This window comes from Euleptes europaea, chromosome 3 (assembly GCF_029931775.1).
Source record: "Euleptes europaea isolate rEulEur1 chromosome 3, rEulEur1.hap1, whole genome shotgun sequence".
Taxonomy (NCBI): Eukaryota; Metazoa; Chordata; class Lepidosauria; order Squamata; family Sphaerodactylidae; genus Euleptes; species Euleptes europaea.
This window is the reverse complement of record NC_079314.1, coordinates 81575914-81597182: the sequence shown is the minus strand read 5'-3', so window position 1 is coordinate 81597182 and position 21269 is coordinate 81575914.

Here is a 21269-nt window from a genome sequence, read left to right as displayed (position 1 = left end):
GGAAGAAGGATGATGGATGGGACTTTGTTTTGGCCTTTGCAGACGATCTTCTGATTTGTTCTGACACTGAAGAAGCTGCAAAAGAAATTGCAAACAAACTGAATGAATCAGTAGAAGTGAAACTACTTGGAGAAGTAAAGAACTATCTTGGAATGGAGATTGAAAGAAACCAAGACAATGGATTTTCAATCAATCAAAGGAACAAGATACTGGAATTTCTACAATTCATGAATATGAAGGAGTGCAAGACCAAGAACACTCCACTTGACCCTTCATATATGGATCTAGACGGAGGTGAACTATTGCCTAACAATCACAAGTACAGAGAAGCTATTGGAAAACTTCTATACTTGAGCAACGTTAGTAGACCGGATATAAGTGCAGCAGTTGGAATCCTAAGTAGAAGGACCAGCACACCTGCAGAACATGATTGGAATGCAATCAAACACCTCACACAATACTTAAAGAAAACTATTGATTTGAAGTTGAAGATAACTCCAAATACTGAGCTGAAACTGATAGGATACATGGACGCTAGTCTGGGTGGTACTAGAACAGACAGCAAATCTACAAGTGGATATCTGTTCTACTTTGGAGAAAACCTGATCTCCTGGACCAGCCAGAAACAGCAAGTTGTGTCAACATCTTCAACTGAAGCAGAATGCATAGCAGCCAAGTGCGCATGTACAGAGCTGGAAGAGATAATTGAACTGCTACGCGACTTTGGACTAGATGAACTGACACCTGCTACAATGTTTGAGGACAATCAATCGTGTATAGCACTACTGAATGGCGAGAACTCTAAGAAAGGGAAGAGACTTCTTCGACTCAAAATGGACTCAGTAAAGGACAAACAAGAAAGAGGTCTCGTAGTAGTGAAGTACTGTGAAAGTAAAGAGATGGTGGCCGACATCCTGACGAAGCCACTGCCTAGACAACAGTTTGAATACTTACGTGATGCATTGTGTTTATATGTCTGAATGTAACTAAACCTCGAAAAGGGGATTGTTGGGTATTAGAGAGCGAGCTTTGTTACATGTCAGACAGTTAAAGGGTTAATATTGTAACTGACCATTTGGTCAGTGTAGTGGCCATTGCAGTCGTGCCCCGAGGGTCACGTATACAACTACTTTGCATGTTCAACTGCTTTCGATTTCTTTGTTAGAAGAGAAAGTAGTTGATCACTTTTCTGCTTGCTTGACTGCTGAACAGGCAGGATGGAGAGAGGCTCTCCTTTTGCTAAGGGTGCCTACTCGTAAGTAAGCTTAGTGCCTTGCCAAAGGCTTTTGGCAAGTATAGGAAACATAGAATGTAGACAGATATTATTTGTTTTGTATCCCAGTGACTTTTTCCCTACCCTGAGTTAGAGTAAAGATTGTTTTACTTCAAGACAAATGCGTCTTGCCTCTTTTGTGCGTGTGTGTGATCTCAATTCTCATAGTTCAAGAGGAACGATCCATTCCCTCTGATTTGGTAGCAGATAAATTAAAGATCGGGGTTCCCTTTACAGGAACTGGGGCCCCGATCCCCCAATAGATAGGAGGAAATCCCCAGCAAACTGGAATAGCTACTTTCCATTAAAATTATTATTATTATTATTATTATTATTATTATTATTATTATTATTATTATTATTATTAACTTATTTTGTGTCAACAAGCATTGAAGGCAGAATACAGTTCTCAAAGGGATTCTGTGCAAACATAATAAATTTGCAATAATCTCAGCTATAAATTACAGACATACCCCCAAATCAGAGACAGGAAAACAAGAGCCAAAACTGGAAAATATTGTTAATGGCCAGGCAAAGTCCCAGCCTTACCTGAAAGTCTGTATGATCATTTCAAGTCAAAAAGAAGGACCATCTCTTCTCATGAACCCTGTGTACCAATTGTGGTCCTCTACCTGCCACCTTCTGGCTGATCCCTTGCTTAAGGTTGCCAACCTGAATTTGGGTACAGGTTTATTGGGCCTGATTTTTTTCAGTAAACCCAAAATAAGCAAATACCCATACCAGTAAAGGGCTACTTTGGCTTTATTTCCGGGTTTACTGGAAAAAAAATCAGGTCCATTATAGTCTACGGGGATTTTTTCAAAGCTCCTCTGGGGGCATTTTTGGAGGTAGGGTCACCAAACTTGCAGCATAGCTGCAAGGGACTCTCCTTAGATGGTCACCAAAGTTTGGTGAATGTTGGGATAGGGATCCAATTTTATGAACCTGGAAAGGGGTCACCCCCATCCTCCAGGCATTTATGAGCCAAGTTGTCCATCTGTTTTCAGGTCCAGAAGTTCAGTGTTGCCAAGGACTGGTGGAAAGAGCCAATTGGCAGGCTGGTGCCTCAAAGTCTGGGGGCTCCCTTCATATCTGGGGCGCATAGCATGATGTCCATGCAAATGAGCTTCCAAATTGAGGGAAACTATTTAAATGCAAGAAAACATTTCTTTTGGTGGCAAATGACATTCTGTGAACAGTCCTTTATTACGGTCATCAAAAATCTGATTTCAAGAGATGGTCACAGTGCGGGGAAATGAAGCATCTACTCGGGGCAATCTTAAGTTTGAGAGCAGGTTTTTTTGGGGGGAGGGGTGATATCGGAACCAGCCGAAGTCATGACCAAAGCAGCTCTTGTGAAGGAGATTGCTCATCCACACAGGTAAGCAATCTTCTTCAAAATGAAACCTGTTCAGCAGCTGTTGAAGCTGGTGCTTTTTAGTTGGAAGGTATATCTCTCCAGATGGGACTGAGAGCCCTGTCTTCTAAATGACCTGCCTCCAGACTATCCTGATCTAGATCAACCCACTGAAAGGTGATGGATAGTTTGGTCAAGTTGGCTCCAATTACATGACCCCTACCTCAAAAGGGCCCCAACTATGGGATCATAACAAAACCAGTCAAAGATAGAAAAATGGGAATCTGAGCAAAGGCAAACAGTTAAAACCCAAAAAAAGCTGAATATCTATTTGGCTTTTTTCAGGAATCGCCTTTTCAGCTTTGGGCAGATTCCCAAGTTTTGTTATTTGGTTGACTTGAAACCCAAATATTGCTGAAACAGCTAGTTTTGGGTTTGTCACAAGACAGACCCTGGCGGGCTCTGCTCAGACTTAGAAACCCCTCCCAGACCAGGGGTCCCACTGCGTCGAGGGGAAAGGGAGGAAGGGACGCCCGGGACCCGGGCGGAAACGACGGCAGCCCCTTTCCAAAGCGGCTCGTTTCTCCCTCAGGAACCGAGGGTGGAAGGAACCTGGGAAGCCCCACCAACAGCCTGGGAGGAGTCTGGGCCGAGGGGTGAGACCCCACCTACCTCACCAGCCGGGGGGAGAAGGAAGAACCCCACGTCGCCCCAGCCGGGAGCCGACAGGAGCTCGGGGAAGCAACCGGCCACAGCCGAATAAAGCGACCAGGTGGCCCCAACCCCGCCACCCAGCTGAGAAGTGGCAGGGCATGTCCGGGCCATGGCCACGCGTGTGCCACCCGGTCCTAATAAGGACTCGGGAGGCAGGGCTTTGGGAGGGAGGAGCCAAGGGCCAGGGCCATAAAAGGCCAGAGGGGATGGAGGCCGAGGAGGAGGGCAGACCTAGGTCTCAAGCCTGTATTCTGAGGCAGGAAAGAGATGCTGGCTGCATCTGAGGGAGAGGCGGACTCAGACTCTCCCTCGGAATGGTCTGAGGCCGAGGAAACCCCCCTGGCTCAGCCCCTATGGACCTCGGAGGAGAGAGGGGTGGGTACCCCTAAGTCCCAGACCCCTACAGGGTTTATTTTCAGTTCTGGTATGAGTTATGAATTTTGTTTATACACATATTCTATGGAATTGGGTAGTTTAATTCTTTTGTCTTTAGAAGTGTAGTAAATTGGATAGATGCGACTTACCGTGCATTCCTGAGCAGCACTGGCGGCCAGGACAAAAGGCCTTTGGAGGCCGGTGAAGAGCCAGGCCAGGCTGGGATGCCAACGGAGCCTTCCGCCGGTGTCCAGACGTTGGCAAAGGCTGTGGCAGCATCCTAGAAGGCGTTCCTGGAGTGTCCTGGCATCCCGGGAGGCGTTCCTGGGGCATCACAGTGCTGGCTTGAGGGCGGGGCTGCCGTTAGGTGGCCTCCTAAGCCGTTATGGCTTGGGAATGCCCCGTTTTTTTGTTGTTGTTGAGATACGCCACTTTTTAGGTGGCTTATCTCCTATGCAACCTTATGCAGGTTGCATGGATTTTTAGCACCGGGAGGAAGTTTTGGCAGGGCCGAAACCTCCTTAGGAGGCAGCGCCGCTGTGTTGCCTCCTAAGCCTAGCACAGGCATTCCCCTCAGGAATGCATGGTTATTATATCATTGTGGAAGTACACTCTTTCATGTAGGGCTGTCGATTCGGTTTGGCCCGAACTGAAAAACAGCCGAATTTCCCCTGATTCGGCGGTTTTTAGTTTGGGACAAACCGAACTCAAAAATGGCGGGAAACTGGGGGAGCCGAATTCAGCGAGTTCGGGAGTTCACGAATAAATCCGGCAAATTCGGGGCCGCCAGTAAGCAGCATTCTCCTCCCCCGGTCAATTGGTGGCCAAGCTGGGTCTTCTTCTGGCCAATCAGTCAGGATTGAGTACTGGAGGAATCAGCTGATGTGCAGCAGGGCGGGGGGAGAGAGAGAGAGAGGGAGAGAAATCCTTGTGTGTGTGGGGGGGGGGTGCTTGTGCACATTCGCTCCTTTCCGTGGCTGCAGTGGGCGCATTTTTGGGGGTACAGACCCCAAACTTTCAGTGGAGCTTCAGACAAGCCTTCTTAAGAGACCCCCGAAGTTTTGTAAACATTGGGTCAGGGGGTCCCGAGATATGGGCTCCCCCCTTTTCTCTTTCCGTGGCTGCAGGGGGCGCATTTTGCGGGGTACAGACCCCAAACTTTCAGCGGAGCTTTAGACTAGCCTTGTTAAGAGACCTCCCAAGTTTTGTAGACTTTGGGTCAGGGGGTCCCGAGATATGGGCTCCACCCCTTTTCCCTCCCCCTTTTCCATTTCCGTGGCTGCAGGGGGCGCTTTTTTGGGGGTGCAGCCCCCAAACCTTCAGGATATCTTCAGACGAGCCTTCTTAAGAGACCCCCCAAGTTTTGTAAAGATGGGTTCAGTGGGGGCAGAAATATATGCTCCCCCCTTTTCTCTTTCCATGGCTGCAGGGGGTGCATTTTTGGGGGTACAGACCCCAAACTTTCAGCGGAGCTTCAGACAAGCCTTCTTAAGAGACCCCCCAAGTTTTGTAAACATTGGGTCAGGGGACCCTGAGATATGGGCTTTCCCCTTTTCCCTATTGGGATGAATGGATCACCCGATCCTGTATGCATCTCCAGAGCAAAACGTCCCATGCTTAAATGGAATCGTCTTGGATTACCCAGTCCTCCTCCCAGCCCCTCTTGATGGAACAGAAGACAGCCACAGTAAGACCCCTTTGGGGGCTTTAATCTATACTTTTTCTCCTGTGTGTGTGTGTGGGGGGGGGAAAGCAGAGTCTGTGTGTGTGTGGGGAGGGAGCAGTTTCTGTGGGTGCGGGGGAAGCCAAAGGGGGCTTTCGCCCATTCTGCCTGGGGTGTGTGTGCCCCCTCGAGTCTCTCTCTCCCTGGTTTGAGGGGGGGCTTCAGTTGTATGTCCTCAGGTTTTCCCTCATTCATAGGACGGTTAGGTCTATTTTGATGCTTGCTCAAAACTGGTTTTCAAATGGTGACTTAAAGAATGCATTTGCCTGGTCCCGAGTCCCATGCAAAAGGGGAAATTCCACCCCTCCTGCTCATTATGCATAGCTAGCTGCCTCTGTCCCTTTCTATGGTTTGCAAACTCCCAGGTGTCAGGTGTTGCTTTGCATGTTTGCAAAGGTGTTGCTTTGCAATTGTGTTGCTTTGCAGTGTTGCTTTGCAGTTGTGTTGCTTTGCAAACTTCTTAGCACCTGCCCCGTCCTTTGCATGTTTGCAAAGGTGTTGCTTTGCAGTTGTGTTGCTTTGCAGTGTTGCTTTGCAGTTGTGTTGCTTTGCAAACCTCTTAGCACCTGCCCCGCCCTTTGCATGTTTGCAAAGGTGTTGCTTTGCAGTTGTGTTGCTTTGCAGTGTTGCTTTGCAGTTGTGTTGCTTTGCAGACTTCTTTGCACCTGCCCGGCCCTTGCTCTCATCAGCTGTTTGTCGGGGCTGGGAGCTTTGTGCGTGGGCGGCAAGCTCTGCTCAGAGATGCACATTAAGGGTGGGGGACCCCTTTCGGGGCCCATATCTCAGCCCCCCCTGACCCAATCTTTGCAAAACTTGGGGGGTCTGGCAAGAAGGGTCCTTTGAAGCTCCGCTGAAAGTTTGGGACCTCTACCCCCAAAAATGCCCCCCCAGAGCCACGGAAAGGCGCGGTTGTGTTTTTAATGGCTTTATTCGCCTGTTTTTCCCCCGAACTTTGAATTCCCGCCGACTTGCACGGACCCGAAGTGGGGGAGTCCTACTTCGGCATATCCCGAATCTAAACGGGCTGAATTCAGCTGAATCCTAACTATACCGAATTTTTTTTAATTCAACAGCCCTACTTTCATGCATATTTATTCCTAGGTGCTCAAATCAAATTTCAAGGTAGATAGATTTTTGGCTCTTCAACCTCCTTATAGATTTTATGGATATAATACACTCTTTTTCCTGTCATAAACCAACATGCATTATTTCTCTGTACCTTTAAAAGCAAGGCTTTATATCAGTATAGAGTTTATTACATCTTAATGGTGGATGAAGTCATTCCTGTAAACTTTTTTCATGTATATCTATAAACTATTGCACTTTTTTAACCTGATACGCTTAGCACTAAATAAAGCCTGACATCTTTAATAAGTGCACAACTGCAAACTGTGCAAGCAACTAAGATGGCCACATAAGCATGAAGTATAAAGAAAAGGATATTGTTATGGACTGACAGGAAACCTTGAAGAAGGACATTGAAAACTGAAACTGGGGGGAAATGTGCTGAAATCTGAATTTTAAAATATTTACAAATAATTAGCATTGTTGTAACTTTTTCACTATTCTAAGTCCTTCAGACACATAACCTTAAGAATCCTGTGTGTCCCCACTGTATCAGGATGATAGATGGCCACAAGACAGGACTTTTTCAGTAGCAGTACCCAGCTTTTGAATGCACTTGCATTCAGTTGCATTCAAAATTGGGCATCACAATTTTAGAAGGATGTAGACAAGCTGGAACGTGTCCAGAGGAGGGCAACAAAGACGGTGAGGGGTCTGGAGACCAAGTCCTATGAGGAAAGGTTGAAGGAGCTGGGTATGATTAGCCTGAAGAGGAGAAGATTGAGAGAGGATATGATAACCATCTTCAAGTACTTGGAGGATGGTGCCAAGTTCTTTTCTGTTGCCCCAGAAGGTCGAGCCAGAACCAACAGGTTGAAATTAAATCAAAAGAGTTTCCGACTAGACATTAGGAAGAAATTTATAACAGAGTGGTTCCTCAGTAGAATAGACTTCCTCGAGGGGTGTATTTTTGTACCATTTAATTTGCCATGTAAAGACTTATGTTTATGCTTTATTTCAGTTCTGTTTATATAGGGTTGGAGAACTATATGTGTGTGTGTGTGTATGCCATATATATATATAGTGCCGTGTGTTTGTGTGTGTGTATGTGTGTGTGTGTGTGTGTATATATATATATATATATATATATATGTATATATATACATATATATATATATATATATGTGTGTGTGTGTGTATATATATATATGTGTATATATATGTGTGTGTGTGTGTGTGTGTGTGTGTATATATATATATATATATATATATATATATATATATATATATGCCATTTTATATGAAGCTTATATAAAAATGAACACTGATGTATCCCGTCTAGTTTATTATACTTGTAGCAGTTCTGGTAGAATGATCTAGTATTTCATTTTGCAGCCCCATTCAATTTACTGGCCTCTTTGCTCTCAGGGGAGAGGAAGGTTATACTAGGGTAACAGTTGTGATGAAACCATTGTACAATTTATTTATTTGTCCACTGAAACTTTTACTGAAACTAGCAAATAATTTTCCAGCTGTGAACAGATTTCAGTTAATATTAACCTTAGATAGGTTTGAATCATTGACATAAAGACAAAAGGCTTTGTGACCAGTTACCAGTCCTTGGTAACTGCTCCATTTTTGCCATGTAGAATCTATTGCCTCCAACTCTTCTTCTCACTTTTTATAGAGGTGGAGATGTTATTTGAAGAAATATTGTCTGGGATATCAGATATTAATGTCATGGGTGAGCTGGGTTATATATTGGTATGCTGCTTCATTTATCTCTATATTGCCGTTCCTTTAAGCTGTACTAGCAAAACCACTGCATGATATAAAATGAGCCAGAATGTTAACAATGAAGACATCCTGGATATCTGTCATTAATATACTTTAAATAATAGTGACAAAGCATTTGGAAAAATATATCAATGCTGCTATGAAGCATATCAAAGTAATATAGCTACCAGAAAATATATCTACCGTGATAAATACAACTAAAATAAATTACACCCAGAAATAGAACGAGAATTATTACATTGGTCAAATTTACCACCACTGTGGATTGCCAAAGTTGCAGCAATCAAAATGAATATGTTACCTAGAATACTATTTTTGCTTATGAATATGCCCATTGAAATATAACGCTTTTACATGAAATAACTGGCAAGCATTGTTAGAAAATTTTACATGGCAACATGAACCCCTAAATAGCTACAAACACCCTTGATGGGAGAATTGGTCTGCCTAATGTTACTGTGGGATGTGGAATGGTATACTATACCTTGACCTCGTCAGATCTTAGAAGCTAAGCAGGGTTGGTACTTGGATGGAACACCACCAAGTAAAACTTTGCAAAGGAAGGCAATGGCAAACCATCTTTGCTTAATCACTTGCCTTAAAAACCCTACAGAGTTGCCATAAGTCAGCTGTGGCTTGATAGCGCTTTATACATACAATGGTACCTTAGGCCAAAGCTTCTTAAACTGTGGGTCACGACCCCATATGGGGTCACATAATCCCATATGGGGTTGCATAACTAAATGTGGAGGTCGCGAAAAATTTGGCAACAGTAAATGGTAACATTATATGTATACCAAAGAATTGATTTAAAATAAATTTCTTTATGTTTTATTATCAGTAAATGTTTGATTTGTATACCTATTTTACATACCTAGATACCCGGGGTTGCATAGAAAATTCTCAGGGGGAAAGGGGTTGTGAGGGGGAAAAGTTTAAGAAGCCCTGGTATAGATCACAGTCCCTAATAACTTGTCTAAGTAACTTTGTGAATCATTTAGTACAGTGCAGCTCTATTCCCTGTGTAATTCAGTTTTGCATAGTTTGCAAAAAGCCAGGAAAGCCAGAGCCTTCCTGACCTCCTCAGGCAGGCCATTCCATAAGGTAAGCTCCACAACGGAGAAGGCATGTGTACGGGCAGCTGTTGATTTTGCTCATTTGCAAGTTGGCACCTGCAGAAGACCTTGCTCAGATGACCGAAGCTGTCATGGTGGTGCATAGAGGGAGAGGTGGTCAAACAAATAAGAGGGACCAAGGCCATGAAGGGCTTTGTATGTAATAGCCAATATTTTAAATTGAACCCAGTAATTGATGGGCAGCCAGTGGGGTGATTGTAGAATGGGAGTAATATGCACGCTCCATTTAGCTTCCAATAATAGCTGAGCTCCGGCATTCTGCACTAACTAGAGCTTCTGAATTGAGTTTGAGGGAACACCAACGTACAAGGCATTGTAGTAGTCTAGTCTTGATATCACCGTGGTGTGGATCCAGGTAGCCATATCAGCCATATCAAGGTAAAGGTTTTTTTGATGTAGTCCTTACATGATTTTAGCAGCCAGAATGGGCAAGGATCCAGTGTTCAAGTAGTGGCCTTCACTGATCCCAGGATCTAGTCAACATCCATCACAGAAAATGAGTCAAAATGATCCATCAATTGACCAGGTGGTGTATTAGGCCTTTTTTCTGGTGTGCCTGTATTACAATTGATATCCAGATCATGGTGCATTCTTGATATTTTATCACAAAAAGCTTGGAAAACATTTTTTGGCAAAAGGATGGAGGGAGAAAACTTTCTCACCAACATGCCAACTGTGCATACTGCTCCGGCCGCAGTCTAGAAATCTGCAATCTCAGCATCAAACTATGCAGTATTTTCTGTATTTGACAATCTCCATTCTTTGTCTTGAGTGGGGAAATTAAAATCAATACATTTCCACAAAATTTCCTTTTTTCTACGAATCATCCATTTGTGGGGGAAGATTGTTAGAGTAAAGGCTCAATAGTTAGACAAAGATTTGTTGTTCATTATTTGTTCTACAACAATAAATAATTCAGTTGGACAATTTCAAATATTTTCATCTGTATTATGCCCGTGGAGGTCCACAGGGGGAAGTGGTGGGACTGGTTGCTGCCCCTCCCCCTCTGATGCTGCAGCAGCTCACCTAGGTGCACCCACTGGGCCTAGTTACACCTTTCTAAACTCATTGATTTTAATGGATTTAAATGGGTGTAACTCTGCTTAGGATAACACTGCAGTCTGTTTGTTTTGATTTTCTTACCATTTTGTTGAAATGTATTGACAGAAATTAATTTTTACTTTCTCTTTTGATTTTATTATGGAGTTAGGCAAAATTCTAGTTAGTTTTGTACAGTGAAGAAAAAATATCAATTAGAAGATCAAGCAGGGAAAGCAAAAGATGGGGGGAAAGAAGTGGATTGCTGAGTTTAGCAGGAGACAGAAAGAATAGCATCTTCAGTAACTTGCCTTCTCAAATTCAGTACCAGAATTTTGTTCAGCACCACCCTGAAGCTTTAAAACTTTTCCAAAAACGAAATGGTTAATCTAGCACCAAAACCAAACAGTAAAGTAGTATATGGTAAAATGCATTGTGGTGACATTTGACTATGAACAATAAAGTTTGTACAGTCTTAAAATTCACATGGTCTCTAGTACACATTATAATTTGCCTTGATTAAAACGTCTCCGGCAGGCTAAATGAAGATTATGTGCTTCGTTCCCCCCCCCCCCAATGAAATTCAAATTATAGGCTTGTGCAGCCTCAGTTTGATGGGCTGCATCATGTAACTTTCTCCAGTGGGAGAAATAGTGGCTTCCCAAGGACGTTTCAGGTCAGAAACTGGCACAGAGGTCAGCTTCATCTCTCTCTCCCTCTGTGCTGTGGTCCCAGTAGAGCCTATGCATTCCTGTGAATTAAGTTTTAAGCACAGGACTCTCAGAGTTTGTCTGGTCAACAAGGCTGAGTGAGGGTCACATAGGGAACGTGAAGACTTTGTAACATGTGGTTAGGCCCTAACAGCCCATCCTGACCCAAAAGGACAAAAGACCTTAGGAGGCCAGAAAGGGGCAGCTGTGCCAGTGTTCATGCCCCTTGCGCTGGAGCCCATGCCACTTATGCCATCCAGGGTGGCACGAATGCCGGCGGAGGGACCTGGATGCCATCCTCCCATCGCTGCCGCATCAGCGCCACCCAGGGACGCCGGCGGGGCCTCCCGCTGGTGTCCCACTGGTGCAAAGCTCCCCTCCGATGTCCCGGGGGGGGCGTTCCTGGGGCATCCTGTGGGTGGAGCTGCCAGTAGGCAGCTTCCTGACCCCTTTCACCCTGGGTAAAAAAGTAAAGGTCCCCTGTGCAAGCACCAGGTCATTCCTGACCCATGGGGAGACGTCACATCCTGACGTTTTCTATGCAGACTTTGTTTACGGGGTGGTTTTCCAGTGCCTTCCCCAGTCATCTTCCCTTTACCCCCAGCAAGCTGGGTACTCATTTGACTGACCTCGGAAGGATGGAAGGCTGAGTCAACCTTGAGCCAGCTACCTGAAACCGACTTCCATCGGGATCAAACTCAGGTCGTGAGCAGAGCTTTTGACTGCAGTACTGCAGCTTACCACTCTGCGCCACGGGGCAGCCTTGCTGTTTTCAATGGGGCAAAATGCCCCATTAAAAAAAACAACATTCAAAATGCTTTTTTAAGCCTTTTGGTGACCCGGGAACGGTTTTGGAGGCACTTTGGTGGCACCTCAGCCACACCGTCCCCAGCTGCCAAAGGCTCAGGAATGGGCTGTTCTCTTGAGCAGATAACTGGTTCTACACACCAAGCAAAATAGTTTGGTATGATTGGCATGTATGTTGGGGGCTGCTGACCTCTGAGGTAGATAACAGACTCTTTATCAATTTTAGACATCTCTGAAGCTCTCTAGTTTGATGTGTTCCAAAGACAGACAGGAGGTACTAAAGTACTTATTAGTTCTTTTGTCTTGTCTTCTTTGATTGACAGTATCTTATTTCAAATGCTGAATGAAAAGAAAGCTCCATTTACGTAAGAAAAAATATCAAAGACAGCAAGCTATGATTAGAAAATGCCTGATCATTTGTGTTCTTGAAAATAATAGATTTTAATTTCTGTCTATAAACAGACTGTGACATCTTTTATGGGGACAATTATATGTTTCTTTAGTGGAATGGTTCATTAAATTAGTCTAAGAAAGCACATCAAACTTTTTAAACCTGGGTTGCCAACAAATACAAGCTAGGTGCAACTTCACAGAACCAGTAAGTAAAGTAGTGATACCTTCAGTGCTTACCACATGGCATCTGTAACTAGGGTTGTCAGCTCTGGGTTGGGAAATACCTGGAGATTTTGGGGGTGGAGCCTGAGGAGGGCAGGACTTGGAGAAGGGAAGGGCTTCAATGGAATATAATGCCATGGAGTCCACCTTCCAAAGTGACCATTTTCTCCAGGTGTACTGATTTCTATCACCTGGAGATCAGTGTAATAGCAGGAGATCTCCAGCTACCACCTGGAGGTTGGCAATCCTATGTGTAACCATGTCAAGGGGTAATCATTTGAACTTCTAACCATAATTCTAGTTCTCCTAGATCATCTAGAGATCAGGTAGCCAACTCTGTCTTGGGAAATTCCTGGAGATTGGGGCATGTTGTCTGGGGAGGGTGGAGTTTGGGGAGGGGAAAGAACCCAATGAGATGTAATGTCATATGCTCTGCCCTCTGAAGCTGCCATTTCCTCCAGAGGAACTGATCTGTGTAGCTGTCTTTATGGGAGAACTCCAGGCCCCACATTGAAGTTGGTAACCCTGCCTAGAGGCTGCAATTTTCTCACACAGAATCCAGCTCCCATAGTGTTGAACCAAACTGGGGGCTCATGATGGTTGGTTTTACTGTTAATGAAACTATAAGAAGATTGAATTACAGAGGATAGCTGTGTGATCAATTGCAGCGGGAAAGCTCTTTCAGGCATAGCAGTTAACATTAAAAAAACATTTCTTGATTTTGGTAATGTTTTCATGAGATCAATACAAAAGGTATCTAAATACGAGCCAAGTGAACTGATTTAATTAATGTCAAAGAACATTAATAAAGATAGGTTTGTACAAACATCCTTCAACAAAATGGAGCTTTTAGGAAGTTGATGCTTTGTACTATAAAGTGTAATGCTTCATTCACGTTCAATTGGCACGCTACATCTACTGCAATTAGCCTCTTATCACTAAAAAAAACTAAACAAAAGCTTCCTAAACAAGAGAATTCAGTAGGGGGAAAGCTGTTTTTTATTCTAAAGACTAATAACACTGGGATTTTGGAATATACAGTTACAGACAGAAATGTTATGAAACTAACATTTGTTGCCCTAAAGTTAAAACAGATCAACAAATCATGACAAAGGTGCTAATATTAGGTAGCTACGGCCATATGCCATCACTGTCAGGGCTGCAGAAAAAGTCAGTGTGGGTATACCTGTTGTGTAGGATTCGGAACACCAGGGGAGGGGCAGAGTTCAGAAGGGCTGCCATTTTGCCAGGAGCCACAGCCCCAGTGCGGGGGTTAAATCTCTCATTGCCAGAAGATCCAGAATCTGTTGCCAGCCCTGCATGCAAGAGTCAATGCACACTAAAAGCACTGCGCCTCAGAAGTCAGTGACACAATCCAGCCTTCTCCTCCTCACTTGTTGCTTTGTGATAGTGGTCTGTTAATGTATTGCAAACCTTTTGATGGTTTATTTTTTGAATACATCCTCCATTCATACGTTTGGGGAGGTTGGTTCCCTCACGTGGTAACATTTAAGGTGAATTGCACTGTCCGATTGCTGTTTTCCCTATCCAGTGTCACATGTTATCATATTTTTTTCAGAATGAATTGATGAGTGATTTGATGTGAAAGAAGAACTGTTCAGACTCTTAACTGAAGCGGGTGCTGTTCAGATGACAGGCTCTTAGAATGTATCACTTACTGAGAAGTGAAGTTATCTTATTCAGCCAGTCATCGAGTAAGCAGGACTCAACAACTTTACCTACTTTTAAAAAGCAAGACTTTTTAATGATATACTTCTACTAAAATATGTGTAAATGCAGATTATCAAGTCTTTAACACTTCTATAAAAACTTTTGTCAAAGTACAATGTATGTATTTACAATGTATGAAGTAAAAGCAAGCAAGTCTTACATACTATTCAGTTTCAAAATCCAACTTCTAAAATATAAGTCAAATTATTCTGATTCAGTTCAAAGTATCTAATTCATAAAGTCTAGAGTAATGTATTTAAGCCATACATACCAATCAGCCTTTTCTTGAGAGCCTTTGGAAGGTTCTGATTCTCTGGGCTTACTGTGGCTGTATTTATACTGTTTCAGACTCATTAAGAGTGTTCATTTTACCATCAGGAGGGATATCTTCCCACTTTCAGATAACATGAGCAGTGCAATAATGTCTTAGTTGCAGCTGTTCAGGTTATTAGCTTCTCCCCATGACCAAATATGGGCTTCCTTTCCTTTCAATCTATTTTGCTTAAAGTATAAACAATCATTTCTGAGCTCCATGATCACTCCATATACTCAATTTTCATACCATTCTCATCTTCAGTACAATACGCATTAAATGAGACTATTTAGAAATCTACAATACAATATATAACTATATAATTCATAAAACACAATTATTGCTCACATTGTAACATGTAACCATCTGGTCAGTAGGAAAAATAGCCTTCAGCAAGGTTATAGAAAGCAAGAAGCTTACTGCACTTATAGCCTTGAGGTCTTTGAGTAGACCTTCTCAAGGTTTGAGGATAGCAGGACTTTTCTGCTCTTGAGATATGAGCAGCTGGCAGCTGAATCAGGAAGGGTAATTTCAGATACATCTTTCTGGCAGATAGTGAAGAATGACTCTGTTCTTCTCCCTTCAAGGACAAGACCTGGGTAAGTTAGTTAGCTCTTGAAAGAATTCAAACCTTGAGAGAATTCAGTCAGCCTGTTCTAAGGACATTTGCATTTTGCAAGCTGTTGCCAGACTTTTCATTACACAAACCTCTGCAGTTTGTGGTTCAGTTTGTATGTTGTGTTCAAGTTCTACATGGAATTAATTCTGCACATGTACACAAAATACCATAATTATGTCAGAGACTTTATGTCAGTGACATAACCTTTGCTGCTGAAGTCAAGCACACCAGCAGACACAATGTTCTCTGCATGATAAAAAAAAAATCCAATAAAAATGGACTTTTGTAGAACTAATTTTCATAGAATCATAGAGTTGGAAGGGACCAAGTCCAACCCCCTGCACAATGCAGGAAATTCACAACTATCTCCCCCCCCTCACAACCACCTCCTCCGCCCACGACTAACCCCATAAAGTGATAAATGCTATTTATGGAATAATGTACTATTTAGAATAAATGTATGTAGGCCATGGGCTCCAGTACCTTGATAATTAACAGCAAAAGTAGTTGGAACATATGGTTGGCTATATGTGAAAGATTAATCCAACCCAAAAAATGCATTTTATTTTCTTAGAAATCTCTTCATGTGTTTTTCCAACCACTATCCAGTGTGTCTCTTTTTCTGCAGGAAACAATGAAAGGATATCTCATGAATATTTTGTTTCTCATATGTGCCGCTGGTAGGACATGAGGTATCTATACAGAAGGAAACAGATTGTATATGATGAGAAGCTCTTAATAAGGGAGCTAGCCCTGTCATTGCCTTTTCCTTATAAATCATTGTCTGATTTCCCCAGTGACCAATTTAGCATGTCCTATTGTTAACCCAAAAATATCTCCCCCAAGAGCCATGCTTTAAAGCCCCCATAAATCCTCAGGGCTTCTGCAGCCTGAGGTGTAAAGAGAATCCAGTTTTGATAACAAACCAGATAATCCTTATCAGACTATATGCAATCAAGAGCCCAATATATGAGGAAGCAGCCTGATTCCAAAGGAAACTCTGGCACATTTTCTGTGGGCACTTTCACACATGCTGAATAATGCACTTTCACTCCACTTTCAATGCACTTTGAAACTGGATTTTACTGTGTGAACTGGCAAAATCCACTTGCAAATGAGGCCCCACACACCTAGGTCATGATTAACAAGCGATGCTTGCAGAACAATAACTAGATCCTCTGAACAACTCAGGATAATACAAACTTTCCCAACAACCTAATCAAATACCTAATTAAGTAGGAAGGCATTGTCTCTTGACCCTTTAACAGTTCCCCAGGCTGGACATTAGTCATGCAGGTTACTCACCAGAGCACCCATATTTTACTGCCAATGGCATTAAGCCCTCAAGTGCTCAACTAGGGTCTTGACACCTCTCAGATGGACCCACATCAACAATAATGTAAAAAGGTTTCCCTGAGCCCTGCTATTTTGAGTTAGTTTTGGCTACTAGACTTTCTCCTACCTCCCCAAACCTTCTTCTTGTTGGGGAGAGGTCATGGCTCAGTTGTAGAGCATCTGCTTGGCAGGCAGACGGTCCCAGTTTCAATCCCCAGCATCTCCAGTTAAAGGGACTAGGCAAGTAGGTGATGTGAAAGACCTCTACCTGAGACCCTGGAGAGCCACTGTCGGTCTGAGTAGACAATACTGACTTTGATGGACCAAAGGTTTGATTCAGTATAAGGCAGGTTCATGTGTTCATGTGTTCTACCACAGACATGAGATGACAGGATCTCATCTTCAGAACATGAACAGTATGACCTCATTTTTCCTGCCTCCCTTTGAATTTCCCCTCTATGTCCTTCCCCCCCATTTCTGCTTCGTGGCTTCAGCCTAATTGATTGCCATGCTGACTCCTGCCAGTGGGTTGGCTCTACAACTTACTGGTTCCCAGTAACTTCACCCAACCTCCTGCTCTTGGCTAGGGACAGCTTTTCTTTCACCCAAACCCACTTCCCCACCTGCTGTCCACAACTTGTCATCCCTCCAGAAAGAACCTCATACCTTTCTCTGCTCCTGTTGTTGTTTTTCCTCCCTTGGACTAGCCCCATGGGAGGAACATATTATTTGGGGATAAAATAAGTATAACTGGACACCAGGAGCTTGCAAATTTGAATATTTTTAGTGAATTTCCAGAAACAATTTGCTACTGTATTTTATCATTGAAAAAGCCTAGAACTGCCATCTTACTTGCTTTCTAAGACTGATTTATCTAGAAGCAATAGTGTGTCCTTTTCTTTTGCTACTCTGTATCTTGGTTAGGACTACAAAGTTACTTTCTTTTTTAAGCATCATCTTTGTAGGCATACTGTGCCTTGATGGGAGCTGCATATACACAGACTTAAGGGTTTGCCTGGAACTAGTGTTTAGGATAGGAATGTGTCGAGATGCTTACATGCACATACCCTGGCTCAAACATCCATTTGGATAGCACCATCTTTCTCCTGAAGGCATACATTTTTTAAATGCCAGAAATGATTCAATATACCAGTTTATGGCTAACTCATGAAGCACCAAGGATTCTGCCAAATTAATGACCCAATATAAGGAAGTAACCTGTTGTTTCAGAGTGTGTGCTTAAAAAATGATGATGAATTACTGGGGAAAAAACATGTGTTAATGTCCTTGGAAAAAACTTTCTTATAAATTGGCCTTTTGAGTATAAACAGGGATGTTCAGGATTTATATATTGCACATAGCTTATTGTAAGGCCTTATGTTACTGCTGCCTGGTCAATAGCAAGTTCTTAAAAGACTTATATCTAAAAAACAGTACCACAGATTCTGCTGACTTGAAATGAATTAAGAACTTTATGATTACCATTAATCTTTTCAATGTGCAAAATAACACTAAACTCAATGTGCAAATGGCTTGAGGCTGCATTGTCAAAAAACTATAATTAAAAACTGACAAGTCACCATCATGTATTCATTTTATATTCTTGATTATGATGTCTTTTGTCACCATTATCTTTTTCACATTTGGGTGGATGAAATATGCTACTCTAGTTTTAATTTCCTTCTTCCTGAAGCATATGGGTCACTTGCTGTCCACAACAGCCCCTATCACTGGATTTCATGACTGAGAATACCTTGGGATTCTTTCTGGTGGTATCTAGTTTGTACATATCAGAAAGTTAACAAAATATTTTTATATGCCAACTTTCTCTGCCACTTAAGGAAGAATCAACCCGGCTTACAATCACCTTCCTTTCCTGTTCCCACAACAGACACTATGTGAGGTAGGTGGGGCTGAGAGAGCTGTGACTAGCCCAAGGTCATTCAATGAAGCTGATGGACAGTAGATTCAGGAAAGACAAAAGGAAATATTTCTTTACCCAGCAAGTGATTAAACTGTAGAATTTGCTGCCGGAGGATGTAGTGATGGCCACAGGCATAAAGAACTTTAAAAGTGGATTATACAGATTCATGGAGGATAGGTCTATCAGTGACTACTAACCATGGTGACTAAATGCAACCTTCACATAAAGAGGTAGTAACCTTCTGAATACAAGTGCCAGGAGGCAGCATCACGGGAAGGCATCGACCTCTATATCCTGTAGTTGGACCTCCAGAGGAAATGGTTGGCCACTGTGTGAGACAGGATGCTGGACTACATGGACCATTGGGCTGATCCAGTGGGCAGGGCTGTCTTAATGCATGGGCATGCTGGGCAGTTGCCTGGGGGCCCCATGAGCATAGGGGCCCCATGCTAATCGATGTATGTTGTGACTTGCTGTCAATGAATAAATAAATACTATACTAAACTATAAATATTTGTTATTGGAAAATGCATATTTAGCATGTGTTTTTTCTAAAGATAATGGACAATATTAATGTTAATTTGGGTTTGGATTAAGAATAAATACTGACATATAATATAAGAAAGGACTTGTTCATTATGGAAGCACCAATAAATATATCTTTAATTTTATCGACCATTTACATTTTTATTCCTGTGAGTGGTTGTGTAGGTAGGGGCCCCAGTGCACTGCTTTGCCCGGGGGCCTGTAATTCTGTTAAGACTGCCCTGCCAGCAGGGCTCTTCTTATATTCTTATAGCTAATGAGAAAGAATACATCCTATTTTTATAATGAGAAACTGTGTCATAAAAATGAGTTGTGGCTTTAATTACATGATGAGTATGTTTTTTTTATAATGAAAATATATAGCTGTTATAAAAGATATGACTACAGGAGATAAATAGAAAGTGTGTGTGAATATGTTCTAACTAACTGTCAGACTTCCATATCTAGTTAAACTAGCCTAAAATTATTCTTGAGATAAGTTAATTGAATGACCTGCATTGACACATAAAAACATGAACTACTGAAATGAGAGAAGTGATGCAGGGAGGGACAGAAGAGAACAAAAAACTAAGCTGGCAGTTTCATCTGCCAAATACAAATAAGTTAATGAGACACAGCATAGTTATTGTTTCCACATAGCTGAATATATCACCCAGCTTCTGCATTCTGTAGAAGCACACCGTCATCCCCTACTCACAGACAAGGGTCATGCAAAAAAAAACAACCCAGTAAATTTCAGGTTTGGGTTTATTGGGCCCGATTTGAATACCCATACTGGTAAATATGAATTTACCATACCATACTGGTAAATATGGGTATTTGGCTTATTTCTGGGTTTACCAAAAAAAAAAAAAAAAAGGTCTATTATAGCATACGGGGGTTTTTTTAAGCTCCTGTGGGGGCATTTTTGGAGGTAGAGTCCCCAAATTTGCAGCATAGCTGCAAAGGACTACTTAGATGGACACCAAAGTTTGGTGAACTTTGGGATAGGGGGTCCAATTTTATGGGCCCAAAAATGGGTCACCCCAATCCTCCAGGCATTTGCGAGCTGTCCATCAGTTTTCAAGTTCAGAAGTTCAGCATTGCCAAGGACTGGCAGAAAGAGCCGATTGCCAGGCTGGCACCTCAAAGTCTGGGGGCTCCCTTTGTATCTGGGGCACATAGCATGATGTCCATGCAAATGAGCTTCCAAACTGAGGAAAACAGCTTAAATACAAGAAAAAGAAGGCATGGAAAACATTTCTTTTGGTGGCAAATGACATCCTGTGAACAGTCCTTTATTATAGTCATCAAAAATCTGACTTGAAGAGATAGTCACGGTGTGGGGAAACGAAGTCTCTACACAAGGCAACCTTCAGTTTGAGAGCAGGTTTTCGGGGGGTGATATTGGAGCCAGCCGAAGTCTCGGCCACAGGGGCTGTTCTGAAGGAGATTGCTCATCCACATGGGTGAGGGTGTCTCCTTTGCAAGCCTGGTGGTGTGAGCAGCTGTTGAAGCTGGTTCTTTTTAGTAGGAGGGTATAGGGCTGTTGATTCGGTTCCATCCGACAAAAAAACAGCCGAATTTTCCCTGATTCAGCGGTTTCTACTTCGGATAGAACCGAAGTAAAAAAAGGCTGGAAATTGACAAACCGAACTCGGCGAGTTCGGGCGGATGCCGGATAAATTCGTACAAGTTCGGCGCCCCCAAAGCAGCATTTTCCTGCGGCCAATTGGTGGCCAAGCTGGGTCTTCTTCTGGCCAATCAGTGGTGGATGAGTGTGTGAGCCCAGCTGCTGCGTGGCCCGGGGAGAGAGAGAGAGAGTTTCTGCTTGTGTGAGAGAGAGATCCCCGTGGGTGGGGGGTGGGGTGCATGTGCACATTTGTGGTTTCTACTTCAGATAGAACCCTTATGCTTTATAGAGATTAACCCACTGAATGGTTTGTCAGACCAAGTTGGCTCTGATTACATGACCCGACCTGAAAACAATACAATACAATACAATAACCTTAATTGGCATATGGTCTTGAAAATGAGTTTTTAAAAATGATAGAAAAATGGGAGAAAGTACAGAGCCATGCATCTGAGCAAAGGCAAATAGCCGAACCTGAAAAAACTGAATAATTATTTGGCTTTTTCAGGAATCGCCTATTCAGCTTCAGGCAGATTCCCAGGTTTTGGTATTTGGTAAAACTGAAACCCAAAACTGAAA